The following is a 10,376-nucleotide window of genomic DNA, read 5'->3' on the forward strand; positions in this document are numbered from 1 at the left end:
CTCTTTTATCATGTAAGTTCTTAGAATGAAGGCACAGAAAATGTGTATATACTAATCTTACATGTTGATAAGTCACTGTTCTATAATAACATATAACATTTTTATTTTATTAAGGCAACATTGGCTCAAAACGATATAATTTTTAGGTGTAGAACATTACAATTCACCATTTTATATACTACAAAGAGTCTAGTTTCCATCCATCACCACACAATTGGCCCTCTTTACCCATTTTGTCCTCCCTCCACCCCTTAACCCCTCAGGTAACCGCTCATCTGTTGCCTGCCTCTCTGTTGTTTTGTGTTTGTTTGTTTGCTTAGTGTTTTCGTTTGTTTGGTTGGTTGCTTTTTTTGGTGTGTGTGTGTGTGTGTGTGTGTGTGTGTGTGTGTGTCAGTGTGTGTGTGTTTGACTTGGCATACCAAAGTAGGGTCTCTGAAAATTGTGTTTTGCTTTAATATTAAGACATTCTTTGATGATTGTGAATGTCTTCTATCAAGTAGTCAATGCAACAAATTTCTGAAGCCAACATTTCTGCTTTACTAAAGCTAGAGCTGTTTTGAAAGTCAGATGAGAATTCTCCTACTGAATCATATCAGAATCTTTGAGGGCATGTATCATTTCAAAAGGAAATTAACTAGTTAAGTTGTGGAAAGGCAGGTTTTAGAACATGTGCTGGATTCTCTCAAATGAGGGGTGATGTGAGTTGCTAACAAACTCTCTAATAGTGTGGATATTTTTTAAGTGTCAAACATATTTCTGGTCACTTTGGTAAAAGTAACTCATTTCTCAAATGGAAAGACTGTAAGCAGCTTTGCCAGAGAGAAGGTATCACACAAGTTTATTAAATCTCATATTTGTTTATGTTCCATCCCCAATCTGATATGCTAAAGCAAAGATATAAGTATTTGAAGATCATGGGAAGTAAAGGAACTCATCATGACAACAAAATAGAAAAATTCCATTTCCTCATATTGATCAGCAGAGTTCTCAAACATGAAGTCAGTGGCAATAAAACCCCTTCAACAAAGGTATGTGAAAAGGACACTATGTTCTATTAAACACAAAACAAAACACTAATTTACATCACTTTACTGTCAATAATATGTTAAATACTACTGTGTAATATCTGAAATATAACATTTAAGGGGTACATATTAAGAGAACGGGTAGCAAACAATTCAGTATCAATTTATGTTATAAAAAATTCCTAAAAGAATAATAACAATTCTGAAGAATGCATAGGAGGCATTTGTACATATACTTTTAAAGCATCCTCAATTTATGATGATTTAATTGAATTTATAAAAAGTCTCCTGGAGATAAGTATTCTGGAAACATTCCAAAGGGAAAAACAAAACAACAAAAATATAAGCTGATACTATGTGCTTTAGTGTTCTACAGATTGTGTGTGTGTGAAGGAGGAAGGGAAATAGGAAGAGAGAGAGAGAGAGAGAAAGAGATAGAGAAAGAGAGAGAGAGAGAGAGAGAGACTAAATATTTCATTAAGACACAAGTAAAGGATTTATTAAAACTGAGGCTGTAAAATGCCAATATAATTTACATAATCTGATACATTTCAGTCATTGTTAAGACTTGGGAAAGTAGAAAATACATATAATAAATAAGATGATTTCTAGGTTTTATAAGCTAGCTGTTTTTAAAAATTGGATGATTCCAGACTTTTAATTTTGTTATGTTTATTCCTTTTAGGAAATAATTTTATCAGTTAAAAATTTTGGTAAGGAGAAATATTCAGATTATATTAAAATTTAAATATTTGAAAATATTTTTACAATGTATTTTAAAATTAATGTTGACATACAATATTACACTTGTAAGTTACTATGATTTTACTGACTATATTCCCTATATTTTATAATACTTCTCAGTAATTTATTTTATAACTGGAAGTTTGTAATTCTTCACTCCCTCTAGCTTTTTCAAATAAAAAATTATGAGCATGCATATTTATATAATTGATATACTTAAACATCCAAAGTATTTAGAATGTTAATAATTATTTGAACATATTTTATTATGTTATTTGATACTGTAAATACACACAAAAATCCATATTAATAAATTTGCAAACATTTTATATAATGTCTGCTATACAAATATAGTAAGTTAATTCATAGACTTCAAGTTAAATTTTATAATATAAAGAAAACATTTACCATTTTATTTAGATATTTTTTATTACTTACCTCTTCCTGTGTTTGTTGTTGATTTTTTAAATATATGTTAGCTACAGATTTATTAAATCCCTTTGACAAAACTTCACTGAATATTTTATCAAAATTAGTAGCCTAATTGAAATTATTTTTAACAAATTAAAATTGAAACAATATTACATGTCAATATTAACATTTTGCATTTTGCTAATTTATACTTTCATGTATTTTGTATTTGATAAATTAGATTTTTATTATATATAATGAATATGATATATTGAAAATTAATATGTATGCATGTTTTAATATGTACATATTTATACTCATTATATACTCAGTAGCTTACTTTTATTAGAATTAGTATTATAATATTCTTATTTACTTAAGCTTTTGGTTTTAAGAATTGTCTAATGTCAATGGAAAGTTTGAGAGAAAAAGAGGAAGAAAAGTAAATATCTATATGTCAGATTTGATAATAGATTGTCCTTCAAAGAAACATTTAGATTTATTTTGATATGCAGAAAGCACCATACTGAATATCATTTACTAAAAATAAATAATTTATCATATTAAAATATTCACCATGTAAATAAATATTTCCTTCATATCTTTAAGGTTGACAACTTTATTGCTCACAACATTTGATAGTATAGAGTAATGCATGATAAATTAAACACCAAATTCTAGAGAAAGAAAAAGATGCAGTAGTGAGTGAAACATACCTCCCAAGAAACAATGTTTCGAATGTTCTAGATGTAAGCAACTTTTCATTTTCCTCAATCTTAATGGTAAAGATGGCAAATTGCTCTCAGACATAGTTGTGTTAGAGAAAGTTCATTATACATGTCACAGGTTTAAAATTTTAGAATTTTTTCTTTCCTTTGTGAAGTGCAAACTAACAAAGAGCTATTCAAAGTACTTTTTCCCCCTATAGTCATTAAAAAAAAAATTTTATATAGTTCAATCTCTGCCTGATGAACACATTCTTACCTGTGTCTCTTCAAGGTCAAGGAATTCTGTGGACATTAACATTCACAATTCACGTCTACCACATGAGAAACGTTAGAAGAGATCGTTCTTACGTCGCTTCTCTGGCTTCTCATCAAAACTGCATGAGCCGCACTGCTCCGAGCTGGGGCTTTAAGTACGCTCATGTCGCTGCCTAATGCTGACCGCTATTTTGGTGTTCGTGTGTAAAACCTCAGACACTGCGCCCTTTGTGTGAAATATCATAAGGTCTCTCTGCTGTCCACTCATCGTCTGGAATTCAAATGCAGCCAGCTCCAGCAAGTAGTATGAGCTGATTAGATATGTTTTTTCCTTTTTTCTAACAACAAAAAGAAAAAAAAGTACTTATTGGTTAGAGGTGATGAAGGGGAGATGCAACTTATGTAAGAATTCTGCAAGTGGAAGGTCATGCCTCTGCTTGGGGTTAGCTGATGAAACAGATGACCGATTTAAAGTTAGCAGGAAAGTGACTAAAAAGAGAAGAGCTTTTCCACTGTGTCTGTGTCTTCTGGCTGCTTCTTAATTCAGTCTTTCTGCTCAGAAATCAGTAACACACACACAGAGAGAGAAGGCAGTGTCTAAAACTGTAATCCTCCTCTTTTCCTGGGCATATTTACTACCCAAATATACTGATTTCATGAAATGTGTAATTAGATTTTGTCATAAATATTATTTATTGTAAAATACATAATATTAAGTGTTATGCTGTTTTCTCAAGCTGTGTTTAGTTAAAAGTAATTTGGACCAGAACTTGAACTGTTTCCTAAGGTTCAATAAGAGGTAACCACTGAAAATTCCTACATTGTAACCAACCACTGAAGAACAAACAGTCCCTGCCCCCTCACTCTATCGGCGGCTTGATAACAATACATCCCTGAGCCACATGCATGTTTCAGTCTGAGTGCTCCCAGTTTACAAACTGTCTTTTTGATGTGCGCACAATAAACTTAGATTAATTCCTAAAAAGGACAATAATTTTCAAACCAATTCAGAGAGAGGTTAAAAATATTGTTACAGAATTTACCAGGTGACCGAAAAATACACAGGAGTACTGGAGGCACAGGAAAAACACATTTATTTCCAGACATTTCACATGTACCGGTACAGTGACTCAGGGGACACTGTTTCTCTCCAAATCCTGTACAAGCCAATAGGGAGGAAGGTTTCCCTGTACACTCTTCCGTTTCTTTGTCCCCAAATATGGGATGGAACTTCGGGACCTTTCCCGGGCTTTGCAAAAAGCCCCTTGTGTTGGGCTGGGGGCTGTAAGACCACATCTAATGGCCTGGCTTGGCGCTAGTGCTGATAACTCTGTCTGGGGTTGTGTATTGTTCATGGTTTATGTCCTCTCTAAAATGGGAGTAGTACTTAGCTAAACAGGTCTTGCAGGGCCAGATAATTAAAGAAGGGACAGTGGCCGAAACCGGTTTGGCTCAGTGGATAGAGCGTCGGCCTGCGGACTGAAAGGTCCCGGGTTCGATTCCAGGTCAAGGGCATGTACCTGGGTTGTAGGTTTGATCCAGGCCTACTCCCTCCCTGTTTCCTTCCTCCCTCCTTCTCCCCTCCCTTCCCCTCTCTAAAAATCAATGAAAAAAATATCCTTGGGCCCTAGCTTACAGTTCCTCATGTTGTGACCCAACCATAAAATTATTTTCGTGGCTACTTCATAACTGTAATGTTGCTACTGTTATGAATCACAATATAAATATCTGACATGCAGGATGGTCTTAGGCGACCCCTGTGAAAGGGTTGTTCGACTGCCAAAGGGGTCGCGACCCACAGGTTGAGAACCGCTGTAAGGAGACAGCATCAACTGGAGTCCTACAATATTGGGACTATAAGCATGTGCATTGCTCTTTTACCATAAGAAGGGAAAGGTAGTTAGAAAAGGGTTATACCTAATGCTGTGAGAATGAAATACAATGTGGTCTGATTTATGCTTGTTTCACTTTTTTGAATTCACAAAAAAACCACACAAATTTTATTAGTTGCCATTTGTTAAATAAATGTTCCATACCTCTGTGACAGTAGTGAGCTTTTTTTTTTTTTAATTGTAGTAGGAACACAACATAAGATCTATGCCCTTAACAAATTTTAAGGTGTACAACACAGTATTGTAAACTATAGGCACAACATTGTACAACACATCTCTAGAACTTTCCTCATCTTGCCAAACATTATACCCATCAACCAACCTCCCATTCCCTCGCTGTCAGGCGCTGTCCACCAGCTTCTCCTCTCTGCTTCTGTGAATGTGACTAACTCAAATGTCTCATGTCAGTGGAATCATTCAATATTTGTCTTTCTGAGACTTGTTCGTTTACTCAGCATAATTTCCTCAGGGCTTTATCCATGTTCCAGAATATGCAAGATATGTGAGAATCTCACATTTTACAGGATGTGGCTTCTTGCTTAGATACAATTTCCAGCCTCACTTTGGATTGCAAGGACACTTTTGAACCTGAGAGGTCACATTTAACATCATGTCCCGAGAGCTTATTTTATGTCATAAAGGAGCAAGTGTGGGCCAGATTGCTACACTGATTGTTTCGATACCTTACAAAATCCACCAGAACTGTTAGAAACTACAATGAGACAGGATTATGTTTCAATAGACAGTCTGGAACTATATGTTTTATTTAGGACACCATTAACAGCAATTTATTATTTCTTTAAATGGAAGATGTTTTTATAAAACACCCATGTAAAGAAACCAACTAGATTTGATTTTCAGATAGCCTCAAAGTACTTTAAAATTTAAGTTACTCAGCAAGGATGTTGTCTGCCCTGGAGGACAAAAGGTGATTCATAGCAGACAGACTGGAACCCAGCAAGTCTTTACAACTATGTCACAACCAAGAATGTAGGCGACAGGACTGATGGGAAAAGGAATCATACCAGCTGAAGCCTTTTCCAGCTATGGGAGGAGAAAGACATTTTGAGGAGTGAATGGAACATGACTGTGTATGAGAGTCTCAGAACGAGTACACCATTACTCAGAGGAGAGTCAAAGCCATTGCACTAAGGGTTTTTGGAGGTCTCCACACCCTACGGGGGTCCTCAAACTACAGCCCACGGGCCACATGTAAATACAAATATTGTATTTGTTCCCATTTTGTTTTTTTACTTCAAAATAAGATATGTGCAGTGTGCATACGAATTTGTTCATAGTTTTTTTTTTTTAAAACCGATAGTCCGGCCCTCCAACAGTCTGAGGGACAGTGAACTGGCCCCCTGTTTAAAAAGTTTGAGGGCCCCCTGAATAGAATAAACACGTGAGAGGTGGACAGCTCCTGAGATGCTGTTTCATAGCTACAGAGAAACATTCTGGTAAGCAACCCACATTCTCATGCAACCTGGGGGAATTCTACCAACGTCATCCACCGGCAGGGTGACCGAGAGAGCCTGAAGTTTCAGAAGCCTTCAAGCAAGAATTGCATTGAGTAAACCTAAGGGTTTGAATTAAAATATAATAATTCATCAATGCTCTGAAGAGCCAGCACTTTTTATAAACCAGATATTTGAGAAATGTACATCTATTGATTAACTGTAGACTGGACCAACTAATAAATCTCAGATACAGTGTAGGCAGGAGACAAAAGCCAAACATCATTCAGATTCTTTGAAGATAAACGTTTTCCTTGAAAATAAATGTTTAAGCAGAAAGCTTAGGTCTACCTGCTTCACAGCCTTGACTATCCAGGTACCTTCCATTAAATATTTAGGTTTCATCCAATCACTGTGTGCAGGATGATAGAATCTAAGGTCTACATCATCACCAGTCTTGGACATAGTATTTCTCAAATTAAAATTATACCCAGACATGTTTTTTGGGGAAAAAAAATGATATATTGCCCTAGCTGGTTTGGGTCAGTGAATAGAGCATCAGCCTGCAGACCAAAGGGTCCTGGGTTTGATTTTGGTCAAGGGCACATACCTTGGTTGCAGGCTCCTCCTGGCCCCAGATCCATGCAGGAGGCAACCAATTGATGTGTTTCTCTCACATCGATGTTTCTCTCTGTGTTCCCTCTCTCTTCTACTCTCCCTAAAAATCAATGGAAAAATATCCTTGGTTGAGTATTTAAAAAAATTGCACTATATTAAGATAGAATAATTTGCCCTGATTGTGTTCTCAGTGGTTAGAGCATTGTCGCGCCCCCCGCCCCAACCTTACCCCTCCACCCCCACACACACACCCTCCAAAGGGTTTTGGATTTTATTCCCAGTTAAGGACACCTACCTGGGTTGCAGATTTGATCCCAGAACCAGACAGGGTGCATGCTGAAGACAACCAATCAATGTGTCTTTCTCACATTGGTGCCTCTGTCTCTCTCCCCGCCTCCCTCTCTCCCTTTCACTCTCTCTAAAATAAATCAATTGAGTATAAACAAAATTTTTAAGGAGATAGGATAATTTGAAAATGTATTTGCTGTATGGTATCACTGTATTCATTAAGATTTTTGAAGCTGCCATATAAAAACTAATACAAAACAAAGTCCCCAAACAGCTTAAAGAATGAAGAAATTTGACACATGCATAGACAGATAGACTTAGGATTAGTTGATTCAGTGACTTCACAATGTAACTAGTTATCCAGGCCCACTTGATCTTTTCTTGTGCTTAAGAGTAAGTAATTTTTTCCAAAGTGCCCCCAAAGCACTCTATGTTTGTGTTATTGACTAAATTAATCACGTGTCCATATGTGAGCAAATTATGCCAAAGAGAAAAGGTTAGAGAACCACTAAGCCATTCCTGCACCAGGAAGTAAGAAGAACTACCTGTTGGAGAAACTTGACTCTATTTATAAACCAACAGCATTCACTGTAAGTATTATTGGTGGGGAGAGGTCTACATCCCCACCTGTTGCTTCTGGGGTGGGCTTCTTGTCATATCTTGAGAAAAGGAATTTTCTGAGACTCACATGGGAGGATGAAGTAGTACAGAAGGCTTTATATCTGTGGAATGACACCCCCTGAGTTCCTAAGGGCCCCTCTCTTACCTACCAACCATGGAAGAAGTGTAGCTGTGACTTCGATAGGGCTAACAGAAAGGCCAGTGTCCGGAGTTCCCGTTCCACGTTAACGCATACTCAAATCCAGCATCAGGCCAGCTAAGTTTGTGTTTCCAACTACAGCCCATCAGTCCATTGACGACATTGCTATGTGACTATGGGGGGAACACGGGCAGGAGCAAAGCCAATTCCACTTGTTTACCAAAGAGCTGAGAGAGCCGTGAGTCAAGAGCCTGTTTAGGGGGTTTTGCACCTCAAATTTTCCCAGCCTTGCACTGGCTTCACTTCTTCTAGCTAACGATTTCTGTTCCCAGGTTTGACAGACAGACATATTTCCTAGTCATCCCAACCTACTGCGCATGCATTATCTCCTTTTTGTTGGATCCCTTCCCCCGGTGACCTGCAGGGAATGGGCTGGTGGTTCTCTGGGGAGTGTGAAATTGTAGCTCCCTGGGGAAGCTGCCCAAATGACATGCCTATAATGTCTGGCTTCCCTTTTACTCCTTTCCTATTATTATAACTAGCTAATTACAATGGCACCATAGGCATGTGTAAAATCACTTTTTAAAAAAACTGAAAACAAAACATAATTTCCTTCATGGATAATCATTAGATGTCATTTTTTCTACTAGTCCAATTTGCTGCATTTTATTTATTAAGAGTGAACATGCATCACAGTGATAAATAGGAGAACATAAAATGCACTGAGAACAAAAACAATGAACAAAACACTAGCTAATCAATATACTTCAAACAATGGCAAGTCTTTTTTTTTTTTGTCAGACTCAGTAAAACTTGGCTTCTAATAAAAAACAAAACAAAACATTCAATTGAATATGGCAACTTGTGCATGGCCTTAGAAGATTTATCTTTTAAAATTGTAGCAGCATTGCCTTGATATATAATTAAAATGTATCTGTTCATAAAAATCCACATTTCCTTCTCTTAGTTTTCTTTTATTTTGTTAGAGTAAGCAGTCCTTCTCTGGAGTTCTGCATCCAACGAAGACTTGTGTTTGATTAAACGATATCATAACCTCCATGATAAAGGAAACTGGCAATAAATAAGTACATGAGTAACCAAAATGTCCATTCTATAGAAGTCATCCTTCAGCAATTGGCAATATAAAGACAAACAATTTAAAATACTAGAATTCAGAAATACAACCCCAGAAATGCAGAATTATTACCCTTGACCCCTGACTCTCCATCTCTCTATCATCTATCATCTTTACTTTTGCAAGACATTGTGTCAGAGGTTAGAGTTATACAAAGACACTTTGACTCTGACCAACCTTTCCTTGAAAATGAAAAAAAATTGTTAAATATCATAAGGAGTAAAAACAAAATGGATATTCAATAGAATCATTTGGGGAAAGAGGACTGTCAACATCCACTGAACATATGATGAAATGTGAAATGTGTGTTATTGATTTAAGAGCTGATCATGGATGGGAGAACTGTAGATCAGAACAGCTTGATTTCAACTATGTTGTATTGTATAGCTAAATGTCCTGCATATTGCTTAAGTTGCCTGAAATGTGATGGTTCCTCTACAACTTTTCTGCATTTTATAAAAATTTTGTATATACATGTAAAAAAGAAAAATTCTGCTTAAATGATATATTTTTAAATTAGTGAAAAACTGGTCACTGAAATTTAGTAATGTTTTAATATGAATTAAAAGGCAATCTTTCTTTTATGACCTGCTAACTAAGAAGCCCACATGCTAAATCCACCTGGCTTTCTATTTACATAAATAAGATTCTATTGGAACTCAGCCATTCCATTTGTTTTAGCATAACCCAAATTGTCTGGTGACTTTCGTACTATACTGGCAGCCTTGAGTTTTTGCAACAGAGACTCAACCTAAAAAGCTAAACTACTTTCTCTCTAGCCATTTACAGAAAAAGTTTATCAATTCCTACTTTGTACTTATGTGATATAGTGACATTTGGTTAATATTTATAGCATAATTTACTTACAGACACATCAGGAAAAGTCCAATTGAGAAGGAGATAGTAGGTAAAAACATTAATGAGATGAGGGAGTGTGCTCTGAAGTTATCTTGCTGAAGAACAGCTTAGATCATAGGAAAACTGTTGGCCTTAAATGGTCAAGAAACAACAAGGAGTCGTAACCAGTTTGGCTCAGTGGATAGAGCAAGCCTGCAGACCCAAGGGT

General features: G+C 36.2%; 1 protein-coding gene across 1 annotated transcript in view; it reads right to left on the reverse strand.

Moving 5' to 3' along the window:
- The window catches only part of CDH19 (cadherin 19), a 46,796-nt gene extending 43,500 nt beyond the window's left edge, over positions 1 to 3,296 (reverse strand). Inside the window, exon 1 of the mRNA XM_006756814.2 lies at positions 3,165 to 3,296. The gene's annotated coding sequence lies outside the window, so the exon portion shown is untranslated. The remainder of the gene's footprint in view (positions 1 to 3,164) is intronic.
- Between the last annotated feature and the right edge of the window lie 7,080 nt (positions 3,297 to 10,376).

This window comes from Myotis davidii, unplaced genomic scaffold, assembly GCF_000327345.1.
Source record: "Myotis davidii unplaced genomic scaffold, ASM32734v1 scaffold11, whole genome shotgun sequence".
Classification (NCBI taxonomy): domain Eukaryota; kingdom Metazoa; phylum Chordata; class Mammalia; order Chiroptera; family Vespertilionidae; genus Myotis; species Myotis davidii.